The 13832-nt window shown below is 38.4% G+C and overlaps 1 protein-coding gene and 1 long non-coding RNA gene across 2 annotated transcripts in view; both read right to left on the bottom strand.

The window, feature by feature from the left end:
- LOC140145740 (stomatin-like) overlaps positions 1–13832 on the bottom strand; it is a 286314-nt gene that overhangs the window by 131244 nt on the left and 141238 nt on the right. The window lies entirely within an intron of this gene.
- LOC140145742 (uncharacterized) lies at positions 9527–12535 on the bottom strand. Its single transcript, XR_011858128.1, has 3 exons — positions 12304–12535; positions 10471–10563; positions 9527–9643 (listed from the first exon to the last, which is right to left on the bottom strand). It is a non-coding gene; the product is annotated as an uncharacterized lncRNA (long non-coding RNA).

The following is a 13832-nucleotide window of genomic DNA, read 5'->3' as shown; positions in this document are numbered from 1 at the left end:
ATCCATATACCACACCCTGAGTAAATCATTACATTGGTGAGCAGCGGTGCGATTTCGATATGACTTCTGAAATCGTTAGTGAACCCACTGGTAAGGATGAATTAAATATGCGTGATTTTCTGGAACAGACCAAAGTCCGGCTGCAAGAAATAAAAAGCCGTAACAGTGTCTCAGATATCTGACGACTACGCTTGTGGTAGTAGGCCTACTAGACCTACAGGGACAGCTTATTTTGATTTTGACTTTGAGTCTGAAAGTGAACCGGCGAAACTGCCGAGGCTCTCCGATTTAGAAGGGAGCACACAACAAAGTCCCTTGTGTAAAACAAGGAGGCCGTACCATTACAAAACATGTACGATGTTGCCTGTAAGTCCTGATGAGACGAGGTGCACATCAATGACAAAACCATTGATGAAGCCATCAGAATATGACGGCTCAACACCGCTACAGGATTATTTGGCACACTTTGAAATTGTGTGTGAATTAAATGCTTGGCCTGATGATGTCAAAGCAGCATTTTTGGCTACCAGCCTTAGAGGGGCTGCTCTTGCGGTTCTGAGTGATTTGGAAGAACATTCCGGTATCACTATCCAGCGTTGATAAACGCACTGGAAAGCGTTTCAACTCTGAAAATAAAGCAGAGTTGAATAAGGCGCTATTAAAGAACAGAACCCGTGAAAAGGGCGAGTCACTTCCAGAGCTGGCACAAAATTTGCGTAGATTAACCAAATATGCATACCCAAATGCACCTAGGAGTATGCAAGACATTCTGGCTAAAGATCAGTTCTTAGGACGCATTGGACCCTGATATGAGATGGAGCATATTTCAAACCAGGCCTAAGACCCTGGATGAAGCACTTGATGTTGCTATCGAAAAGTGCGAGGCCTTCAAATTGGCCGAAAATCAGAGGTCATGTCAATACGTCAGATCTGTGAGCAATCTTGAAGTAGGCCTAGACCTACAGTCGGACAAATTGGAGTCATCTGAACAAGTTGACTCGCTCATGTCGAAGGACCAAATAGTCTTACAGTCCCTGGTGGAAATTCTCAGGGTAATTCTCCAGAAGATCGAGTCTGTGCAAAATAAAGACCAAAGTTACGAAAACCAACGCCGTAACCATGGTAACTATGACAACAAAAGACACAGAAAAGATCTGATCTGTTTTAAATGTGGAGAAGTTGGTCACTTCCAAAGACACTGCAAAGTGAGTAGGCCTATAAACTCGACGACATCTCCAACTTTGTCAAACACGTCCGATGAACATGATCATGATGACAACTCAAAAGCGAGTGTCAAAGCGTGAAAATGGTGATGCCTAATAACCATGATAACGTGGTCAAGGAAAACACGGACGTGGAAGAAATGAAGACTGTAGGCCTACAATACAGTCATGATGACAACTTGATGCACGATGTTCACGGGACTAAGCAACCAGTAGAACTGAGTGAAAATGATCCTGAAAATCTTATAGATTTTGGCAGTTCAGTTGCAATGGCCTTGATGAACTGACAAGTGCATCAGAGGAACCAAAAGAAATGGATGACACTGAAAAATCCATTTATGTAAATCATGTGAAACATGATGAATTCATGTGCAACAGTCAAAATTGCCAAGACCAGGACAAAGATACCAGTAAAAAGTTCTATCAATGGTCTGATAAAGACCTGCGGAAGGAACAGATGGAAGACCAAGTCCTGAACCAAATTATGTCTTGGAAAGAATCAGGTTGTGATCGCCCGAAATGGGAAGACATTTCACAAGAAAACCTGACTCTGAAAACATATTGGTCATTTTGGGACCAGTTGGAAATTGCCAATGGTGTTCTGTACAAACGCTGCGACTCAGACTGTGGAGACAAAGTTTCAATGAAACTTGTAGTTCCACAGCATTTGCGTATGAAGGTGTTTGAAGATACAAATAAACACCAAGAACACTCTGAAGGTACCCAGAAAATAATGAAAATTATTGGCAAGCGGTATTGGTGGGTGAAATGGCTTACAGATGTGAAACGCAATAGTAAAAAGTGCGAGTTATATGCTAGAAAACCCACAAAAAGTAGATATCACAATGATGAACTACCGCTTGAACGTCAATTTATAATTGATGCCATTATGCCATTTTTGCCTAATTGCGACACTGTATCCAAAATGGATCCATCCTGGACCACTCCCTTCCAGAACAGGAAGAGGAAGCTGTCGCATTTGAATTAGCAAAAATAGTGTCGTTACACAGTAGCCTGCAAGTTACAAAAGTAGGCCTATATACAATGATATACAAATAGATTGTAATGGCACAAACAATAAATTAATCGCCAAAAAAAAAGTCGATCTCATGAAAATTACAAGAAACCGGGTTTAACATAAAAGGCCTAAAAATAGGCCTCCCGTGAGAATAAAAGAAAGACAGCAGCATGAGTAAGAACATGAAGAATGGAGATAAAAATTTCTCCATTAGGGCCTACCCATTTTGTGGGGTTGAATTGAAGTCTTTGAAGACCCTTCATGTGCGTGGATGTTTGATTATTCCGTGAAAACAAGTCGGAATATATATTTTGTAGGCCTGTATAGACCTATGTATGAAAATTGATGTTGGCTTTAACGCAAAAAATTGCTTGATTGAATAAAAACGAGGATGACAACAAACTTGTAGTGATATGGGTTGTGGCCTATATGATTGTTATGATGAACTTAGAAAGCCTGCGCAGGTACTTGCTGAAATTGACATCTAGGACGAATGGCCAAAAATGTTCTTTATGTCATGCAGTTATGCTCATCATGCATCATGCAGTATAATTAATTGATTAAAAAAAAGTTCTGAACTTGCTGGTCGAGTTTTATAAGAGAACTTAATTGATTGATAATGCAAGTTTGGTTGTATATTCAAGCGAGGAGATGTGAATTTGAAATTAAAAAGTTGAAGCCAAATCAAGATGTTTTAATAACCTACATGTATAAACAAAACGCACAAGAAGTTTTGAAGTTTTCTATGAAATTTATAGAAAAGGGCACCAAAAGCTGTCTACATGCGGAATTTACGCATTTTCAGTAATGTCAACCCGGAAGCGAACAGCTCGTGGACCGCCAAATTTGGCGACACAGAGCGAGTTTGCAACATTGATGACAACAGCTGCATGTCGCCGTGAAAACAACAACTTGTGATGAAGAATTTGACGCAAATGTCGACGCAAAAGTGCGGGCACCGAGGCTACAAGACCCTGAATGACTATGGTAAATGCTGACGCTACTGTGATGATGGTTTCTGTGGCTTCAATTGGATTTTGAACATTTGCTATTCATTTACATGGACATGAATGAAGACGCAAAATTGCCATTGAACTTGAATGACTGGGAACTTTTAAATACAAGCGTACTGGCGTGAGCTTGTTTGTAGCTTGCTGTTTCTCTCTGGATATATCGACGAAGTGCCGTGGAATTTTATATAATCTCCTGAAGCTGAACTATCTTTCACCGTCTTTGGACAATGATTTGTATTTCTACCGATGAACTTGAAGTTGTGAATTTGCATGCATGCACGATGCATGCAACGAACACTGACTGTCATGACTGTCGAAGCCCTACGCTAGCATCGCCATGCCACGTTCAACGACAACGATCACCGATTATTATATGTTTTTGAACTCTTCGGACTGGATTTTACGAGATTGAAATTAATTTATGACGTGTAGTGTAAGTTGTATGTAGGGTAAGTGTAACTCGCTCCCCTTTTTGAATTAATTATTGTTGTATTTTCCCCCTTAGGCCCGGCTGTTGTTGTTTTCATTCCCCGAGTAGACGCATTTATGCGTCCACATAAAATTTTGTCATGCATGTTCGTGAAATTGAAGAAGTCTCATCTGTTTACCCGTGAACAACAGCTAGCGAGTTACACCTATCCAAATCTTTAGGCACCGCTGACATGACACAACTCAACGTTAGGCCTTTAGGTTGAGTTTAGGGCGTAGTTAATAAGATTTTAATTGAAAATTCCAAATTTGTAGGCACCCAAAATTTAGGTCCGTTTTCCTTGCAATGTTTTCGGTATTATGTTGTTTTTATATGCACTTTGTTTGAACTTTAAGCAAATTTAGTATCAGTAGACGCAAATTTGCGGGGCTTTTGCCGCCGCTGTGTTTTTGATTGAAATGAAATGTTGAATTACATTTGGCCACTGTGTGAGCTACCAAAATTATTGCTTATAATGTAAATACTTGTTTTTGTAGAACAAAATTTTCAATGCATCTTTACTTTACTGTCTATATGCATCAATTTTAAATCCGAGTTATTGTACAAGATTTGAGTACAAATCTCTTTTTTTTATATGTGGGGAGAGTGAAATGCCCTGAGCCTCACGGGTGTCTCCCTATCTTTTCAGGCTTTACCTTTTTCTTGTGTATGAAACTTTCATCAAATGTATATGACTTCGGCGATGCAATTTTGCGTCGCCTTCGACCTGACGAACGGACATTGACCCAGGAGAGTTTGTTGACTTGTTTACTTGCTTATTTGCACAAGGCGCACATTCCTGATTATTTGCGTATTTTCGGACTTTCATAAATGAAACCCAAATTATTCCTTTTGTTAATTAATTGACGCTAATTGCATATTAATTGTCCCATCACTTCTCTTCCTCGTTATTGTGGATGCGTCTGCATTTGTGGTATCGCTCATTCTACAAAATCCGGTGCCAATAGGCCTTTTCCCATTCTTTGGTCCACAAAAACTTTATCGAGCATTTAGGGCATCGAATATGTTGTTTTTCTGGTAGAACTCAACGAGATCTACACGGACATATATAGTTTTCCATACTTTGAATGCTTTCTTCAGCCTGATTAACCCTTGCAAAGGCTCAAAATCGCTAAAAACACGTTTCCACTGCTCAAGTTTCAAATCGGACACTTAATATTTTCTTTGAAAAAATGCAATTTCTTTAAAGATTTGCTGTCTTTTAATTAGATAACGCACCATCATATTGTTTCTCAACATCATTTTTTAGTGATTAAAACGTCTTTGTGTAATTCTAAAATAAAATGCACTTTCCACCAAAACGCTGTGAGCTACGTTACCCCTTTTTAACACACGTTATTTAAAAGAAGTAAAACAGAAGTATCAATGTAGTTTGCGGTTTTAAAAGGAAACACTCATAGATTTTTAAAACTTACAATTAAATCTTGATGTTGTAGCATTTTTGGCAAAGAAAATGTTTTGAACATTGAAATTTGGACCGACCATGTTAAGACTGGTGAGCTACGTTACCAGGATTCAACAGTATGCACTTGTATAACATGTGCTTCCTAATAATATGTGATAGGTATCAGTAATCGAAACCCAATTATATTGGAATTAACATACATAACGTTTTAACGTTTGCAAATCCCATCAAAACATCCAAAAACGTGAACTACGTTACTGTGAGCTACGTTACGTACTCTACAGAACGCCCTCTGTGTGTCATGAATTGTCGGGTCATGACCTTTTAATACGATGCAAAATATTTGAGGAGACTGTCCTTACATATTGCAGGGAAAAATCGGTATGTATCACCTTCAATCTTCATATTTTTTGTTAAATACATAAAAGTAAATGATATACGAAGTATTCTAGCTGTTATATATCGTGTTGTAAGCTTGTACCGTATCTTATAATAGTGGATTTTCCAGCCTATGCTACGGCACTAAAGCTGAGCCACACCGTTAGCTATGCACTGTAGGCATAATGTACGTAGTCTGAGCGAGTCATGCTGTGCACGCATAGGTAACGTAGCTCACATTAGTAACGTAGCTCACATCTAATCATGCAATTATACTGCATAAAACGTTCTTTTCTACTTTAATATATTACTGTGATGTACAATGGGTATACCAAAGGGTAAGCATAATATAAGAGTGTATAAATAACGCGTCAAACTATATGATAAACCAATTTTAATTAAATTAAAAAGATCAGTCGCCATTGTGCTTGGTATATATTCCTAGTATTTTTCCTCTTGTTAGTTAGTAGGCCTAAGATAAACAGTGTTAAGGGCATTGTACAAAAGGGTTTACCCGTACATTGAATGCATAATGGCATATCCTAAGCCTTTTAAAATACCTACACTGGCTTCACATAAACATTGGTAACACAACACACTGCCCATACCCAACCACGGGTCCTCAGCGGAGCTGTACTTTCCGCTTGTAGGCTTACATTCAGTGCATGCAAAAGTATTCTTCTTTGAGACTCACTCCTTTCCTCCCCCTCTTTCTCATCTGTCCCCAGTGGTGTAGTGGGTGGGCAAAAGGGGGGGGGGTCAAACATTAAAGGTGAAAAACTTTGAGAAGAAAATGGTAAAATCTGGGCTAAAAGTACAAAAAAAACATAAAATCTTAAAATATCAGGACGGCCAGCATCCCACAAGGGGGGGGCAAGACTTCTCACAGGGGCAGCTGCCCCCCTTGGCTACGCCACTGACAGTCCACATCACTTCATGCACTCTTTCTCTATCCTTTCTCCGCCCTTCTCTCCCTCAACAGATACAATTCATGAATTGCCCAGTACTGAGAAAGAGCATTGCTAGTATAACTATAAGCAATAGCAATAGATTGTGAGCTGAGTGACACGTGGCGAGAGGCATGATCATGATGATACACAACATGGGGTGTGTACTGGAGACCCTTATGAAAATGGCAAGCATTTTTGCAAGCTTGCAAAGTGGTTGCGCATGCTTGCATTATACAAGGTTGTGCAAACAATTCTGCAAGCTTATGCAAGCTTATTTTTGGAACAATACGAGCATGCGCAAGCTGGGAAATAGGTCCGTTGCATGCTTGCAATTCGCAAGCATGCTTGCAATTCGCATGCATGCACTGCAAGCAGTTTGCTTGTTGCATGCTTGCATTGAGCGTGCTTGCGCCCTGCATGACCTCCATCACCGCGTGCTTGCCTCTGCATGCTTGCAGTTGCTTGCGCAGGCATACAAGAGCTTGCGCAAGCTTTTATTTGGAACAATATGGGCATGCGCGCAAGCTTTACCTGCAAGCACCGCAGTGTCTTGGCCAATGCTTGCGCAAACAAGCCCATCTTTCTCAAGCATGCGCAAGCTTGCAATACGCATGTGCAAGCCTGCAATGCGCATGCTAAGTGTGCGCACGGTGCGATATAGACATCAGGTCCAATTTAATTACAAATATACGTATTTCGCCTGTAACTGTAACCTACTAATTCGTATTTTTACACAACATTCATGTTTCTTCAATCTGCAGCAGTTTATTCATACATGTAGATACATCAGTTTTTGCCATCTTTTCGCTTCATATTTTACTAAAGTACACATACTTTAGAGCGGTTTAACTGATTTTACATCCATGAAAAAGTGGATGCATTGTGATGTAATTCTGATTACATTTCATATTTTTGTCTATTGAGACGGCAGCAAGCTGAGAGCTTATGAACAAATTTCATGACACAGTTCTAAAACTTGGCTCTTCCAAGGAAATAATACAGATAATACAAAATAATTTTTCTAGACTTGTTTACAAAATTACAATGTTCAGTAACATGTTATAGTTGGATATATTTTCAGACAAAAATGATACACTTCACATCAGGTTGTTGTGCTTGGCAATTAAATTCTTCTTTCAAGTAACTACAGTACAATCTTGCAAAATAATATGACTTTCTACATGTGTAGTTATTTCACCCGGCTGTACCTTAAACATTGATTTTGCATTCTACATGTAGTTGTTTTAGTTCACTGCTACATGTTTTGGTTCCCCATTTACACCTTCAAGCTAAGCTGTTAACTAATCAAGAATGAAAGACATACTGGATTAATAGTATCAATAATTGTTGGAAACATTTCATATCATTTTACATAATTCATAGCTACGATACGTAGGAGCAACACATTTTCCAAAAAAATACTGATCATATACGAGGGGGTACATCGTAAAGTTTTTGACATCGCCCAAAAGTGAAAGAGCTATTATACCGATGAAATTGTGTCAGTGTAATCACTGGTCCTTATGTACATAATGGTCCAAAAATGGTCTCATAAGTATGTTTACTTTCTTAACAGGTGGCGCTAGATGGGCAGTAGGCGCATAACCTGCAAGATGGTGAAAATTGAGGCACGCAGCGTGATTAAGTTCCTGCATTTGAAGGGTTAGACCTACAATGCTCAAAAAATCTATGATGAAATGAAAGCAATCTACGGTGATGATTGCCCATCATATGGCACTATTGCTTTTTGAAAAAGGAATTTCCAAACTGGCCATATGTCCCTCACAGATGAGCCAAGAAGTGGGCGTCCATCACTTACGGATGATGCGCCACAGTGAAAAAAAAAAACTCAAGAAAGTGGAGGACCTTATCATGAAAAGGTTATGCGCCTACTTCCCATCTAAGCGCCACCTGTGAAGAAAGTAAACATACTTATGAGACCATTTTTGGACCATAATGTACATAAGGACCAGTGATTACAATGACAAAATAATCAGTATAGCTCTTTCACTTCTGGGTGATGTCAAAAACTTTTGGATACCCCCTCGTATATTGCAACAGGTTCAGCAGGTTTGGTTGGTAAATAAAGAACTAAAATAGATTTAAACCATCAAAACCATGCTAAAAACTGTCTTCTTGCTAAAAACTGCTTGGTTTCGATCGGTGGTTTGACAGATTCAAAACATGATCATGCTGATTGCTGATTTCATTTCGCAGTATAGATATTTTAAGTCTATCCAGATGTAATTTACATAATAAATAAGCATCATTGGCAATAGGTTTACCATTTTCACCCCCATGTGGCAGCGAAATCAGTGCGTATTTTATTGAGCGCATCAGCTTCAAATCGCTATCATTAGCTCAAAGCGCAGGTGTACACGCTTAAAAACGCTAAATAGATACACGAGCGAAACAGCTTTCTCAAAGCGATAACAACACTGAAAAAAAAAAACAAAAAATGGTATAGTCATCCAGCAAATACACTCAAATGTTCCTTTTTTTTAAATTGTCAATTTAAAATCAAACAATAAAAGGCTGGTTAATGTGGCTTAAATGATGTTACATAATACACTGTAGATACAGTGGAAACTGGTTACCACAAAAACTGTTTACACAAGATTCTGAAACACAAAAAGTCCCAAGCATAATTTAAACAATTAACAAAAGACCTGATTACACACAACCCTTTCAATCTGAGGCCCTGACAATTTTGTGTTAATGAGGTTCCACTGTATATTTTTAGATTATTAGCTGTGCATATTCATGAGGCCTAAAAAATGCATTGCCCTTAGAGCTCCAAAGTCAAGGTCCGTCGGACATAACTATTCTTTATATTTTTACCATAATATTAAAGAGTTGCTTGTTATGAATTACAAACAGGTCAGAAATTTGACCAATTTTATACCACAATCAAAAGTTTTGATCGATCCATTTTACACTGCCTCAAAATGAATAAAAAAAATGGTTAAGTTTCATGCGCATGACTCCGATAAATCCATCTTTGACAAGCAAAATTAGTGCAAAGTTCTTTTTTCCACATGACTTTTTGTGTAACATCTTAACTCGTCATTTTGCATGGCTGATTTATGTAGAGCATTTTCTTCTTGGTGCGTTGCCATTGTTGGAAGTCTATTCCTGCTGCAGTAGGGTCACATTTCAGCAGCAACTGAAAGCAAATTGTAGATAAGTTACTGTTAGTTACACTTCAATTAGCAAAATGAATATTCCGCTTACACATCTGAAACAACACCGTTCAGAAAAAATATTTTGTGTCGGTGAGAAATTAGGATCATTAAAGTTTTTCACTTTATTTAGTTTAATATAGCCTCATCAATTAAAGTTAAACCAACACAAATTGTTTTGGTGAACATTCAAAATGGAATTTTGACAACTTATGACAAAGGTCAGGAAACTTTAATAAGGAAAATCTTACACTTCTAAAATTTTAGTCAGGGTCTACAAAAAATGTATGGCGGGTCAGATATTTCCACATCACTTTTTCCCCCACCAGGGCTTTTTCCACCAGGGCAGTGAAGGATACAAATTTACATTTTAATGAGTACGGGAATTAAGCATAGCCCCATTTTTCTTCATCAAAAGTGACATGTTGGTGTCAGTATCAGAAGAAAGCTCATTTCTCATAACCAAGTGAAATAATACAGTGGCAACTCGTTAACACAAACCCTCTTAACACGAAGTTCCTGATAACAAGAAGTATGTTTTACATTCCCAAGCATACATTTCACATGTTATTAGAACTGGATAACACGAACACCTGATAACAAGAAGTAAAATTTGAATTCTGCACAACTTTGTGTTAATGAGTTTCCACTGTACCGTACTACAATTTATTGCTCGAGATATTAAAGTTTTGTTTGATGGTACGAACAAAAATGTAGGGAATAGGGATTACACCGGAACGGAAGTACATCATGTACTATCCTATGGGGAACTGTTGTAACCATTTTTGTTAAATTTATATCGAAACCGTACCTTTGGTATTTGAGTGAATTCCTCCAGACTGTAGACAGTGTGGTGTGTATGATATATCCATTGAGTCTTGTACTTTTCAAGCATCACGGTTGCCTGTGAAAAAAAATGCATGAAATTAAAAATGGTATTTGACAAGCTGTACGTCTGAGCGTAAGTTTTGGGTGGCGGAGATGCAGTCATTAAAAAAACCCGATTATTAATTGCAGACCATGCACAGAGCATTTGGTTTTTTGGTTGTGAAACTTTTTTAAACTGTTGTGATTTGGTAGTTCACAGGATCTTGCGAATGGTATTGACAGGTACATGACTACATGTAAGTCACATGAAAATTTTCAAGCGCAATATTGAGATTACCATCGCTGTATTTTGAAAAGTAACACCCTAGGATAGCAAAAGTATACATTTTTGGAAAGCTCTTGGCCCAAGGATTCCAAAAACCCCTTAAAATTAGTTTAATGTCTACAGGCGTGATACCCTAAAAAATATTTTTCAACACATTTACACCAACGGGTTGAAATGGTATAAAAATCCACCAGACATTTTCTTAAATACACATTGTTTTTCTATCGTTCAGCTCTATATCATTAGAAAGCTAATGGTCTCAACTTTTCAAAACTGCATTAAGAATTAAGGGGTACACATGAATGAAAATCAGTACCAGTAACCAAAGTAAGCTTCATCTAAAATGGAAAAAAAAATGCTTGCATTTTTTACATTATTTCTTTCCACATACACCCTACATTAGTTCTGATACCATTTTTAGATTCCTTGGACCAATAGCTTTCCAAAAATGTATACTTTTACTATCATAGGGTGTATAGATTTCCAAATATGACCATTGGTACCCAAATCAGTGCATGACAGAAAAATTAGACCGGTGACCAAAATCGGTGATCTACCGTACATGTACCTTGCTCACCGATAGCTTCACATTCGTTTCAGGGTTGTAGCTAGACCAAGTTGAGTGCCGGCTAATTTTACTATCAAATTAGAGTGCTGGCTCGGGGCACAAACTTTTTAGCGAACATGAGGGATCGGGGAATAGGAAAGGGGTATACCCCAAAATTTTTTTTTTTTTTTAAATTAAAAAAAAAAAAAAAAATTTTATTTTTATTTTAGTGCCGGTTGGCTACAACCCTGCATTCGTTGCTAGAGACTAGAGAGACAGATTCGCTAAAGCATGACACTGTCTGTGTATTTAAAAGCAATGGAAGTACACTTCAGTAAACACAGCTGATCTGTGGGCGATCGCATCAAAAATTTAGACTTTTCAAAATAGGCCAATTTTAATTATGACGGTCGACAGTACTTTGGATCAAGTTTAAAATTAACAGAATAAATATCATCCGTTGCTCAAAATGTCAACGCTGTTCGACCAAAAACGATAGCAACATTTTAATATGCATATTATAAACTCAGCATCGAATGAGTATCGTGTACAAATTCGAAGCTAGAGTTCTCATCGAGTCCGTACCGATACCTACATGTACTGAAAAAAACCCGATCATGCGACTGTTTCATATGCTACTGCTAGTGCTAGTCTCTTAAATTGTAGTCAAAACTAGCATGCTAGTAGTTCTCAACATGCTCAAGTCAAGTAACACTGTGCATACTCTCATGAACTGTGCAGTATGCATCTTGTGAAGTTGTGAGTATGGTACATCATCGTCACGCGTCATCATGTACCGTACTGTACATATCATGCCAAAATTTTATTTCAGTATTAATTAACTACAATACTACATGGTACATGTCACATGAATAGGTAAGCTAATTAAGCTTATCAATTTGATTTTAAAAATTAAATCAAAATGTCGACTGTATAATACTTACAGTTTACACACCCAAGGTACACACACACCTCGAGCTGCCACTCATTAGCCGATATCGTCATGCATATGTCCAAGTTGTCTAGTATTATGCATTTGCATTGATCATTTTGGTTAACGGTTCATGGGTTGTCCGTGCATCATCACAATCTCAGAATCTGTTGTTTAAGCTTTACTACGTTGTGTCACTATCATATTTGTCTTGATGGCGATATTCGGCCTCAATTGTTAGTGAACCCAATAAAATTCCTTTTCTGTAACGCAAAATTTGGCCCAAAATTTTTACATGAAACTGCAGCACCGAGATCTGCCATGACTGTTTGAATGTGTAAGCTGCCATGGTATTTCCTGTTGCAGATCCCTTTTTTTTTCTAGGAGCACCATGCAGATTTTGTGATTTTGTTCATGTTTAAAAACATGAACAAAAATTCCTTTTAAAAAGGGATGGTTAGGGACTGAGCCCGGGGAACTGAGTAATAATGAGCCCAGGGAGAGGGAGGTAATATTTCGGTGAGGGGGGGCTAAGAAATTTTGGCAAGCCAAAAGGGGGAGCAAGCAATTTTGGCAAGCTGGGGGGGCAAGCAATTTTGGCGACATTTATGGGGCGCCTTTTTAATTACTGGGAACGCTACCAAAAGGCTTGGGAAAACAGTATGGAAACGCTTTGATATGCAAAATTTCCAGCTTGCTGTGCTCTTAACATATATCTAGACCATTTAAGGGGCAAAGATTTTTGGCGGGGACTGAGGTGGGGGGGGGGGCAATCGATTTTGGCAGGCCAAGAGGTGGGGGAGCGATTTTTGGCGGGCCTTTCGGACATTTTACCCCCCTGCTCATAATTATTGTACCGTACAGCCCCTTAGTTGTCTTAGATGCCCATTTTGTATTCTTGTACGGTACTTCCTAAAAAATACCAACTTATTTATTATTAGTAGCTAGAAAAATGGACATCAGTTGGAAAGAATTTGGAGTGGTATTCAGAGAAAAAGATTCTTAGGGGCTAATTATGCCCCTGTACTCATGAGGGGATAATTCAATATTGGTTAGGGCAAACAAAATGGAAAGGGGGAGCAATTTTGGCAGGTGGAAACAAATCTGAAGAAACAAAATTTGCAGTAAAAAAAATAATCTAAAGAACAAAATCTTTGCATTTTATTTTATTCATTAGTTTCATTTATTTTTTTAGGTGGAGCATTAATTTGATTCTCTGAATTGCGACGTGCCCGAGGCATTACAATTTATTAGATTGTGCCGCCCGGATTGTGCTTCCAAATTTTGTTCAGTGCAAAGTTCTGCAATTAAACAGTTGGTCTGACAGCTATGTGCTTGCATATCGCGGCAGGTGCTTGCTGCATGCAAGCAGACAGGTGCTTGCATTGCAAGCTTGTTTTGCGATTACAATTTGCAAGCACATTGATGCTTGCAGGATGCATGCAGCTGGTTTGCTTGCAGTTTGCAAGTGCTTGCGCAACCTTTCGCAAGCACTTGCATGCATCCGCAAGCTAAATGCTTGCAGTGCATGCAGTTTCCATA

The sequence above is a fragment of the Amphiura filiformis genome, unplaced genomic scaffold (genome assembly GCF_039555335.1).
Source record: "Amphiura filiformis unplaced genomic scaffold, Afil_fr2py scaffold_597, whole genome shotgun sequence".
NCBI lineage: Eukaryota > Metazoa > Echinodermata > Ophiuroidea > Amphilepidida > Amphiuridae > Amphiura > Amphiura filiformis.
This window is presented reverse-complemented; position numbering and strand designations above follow the sequence as displayed.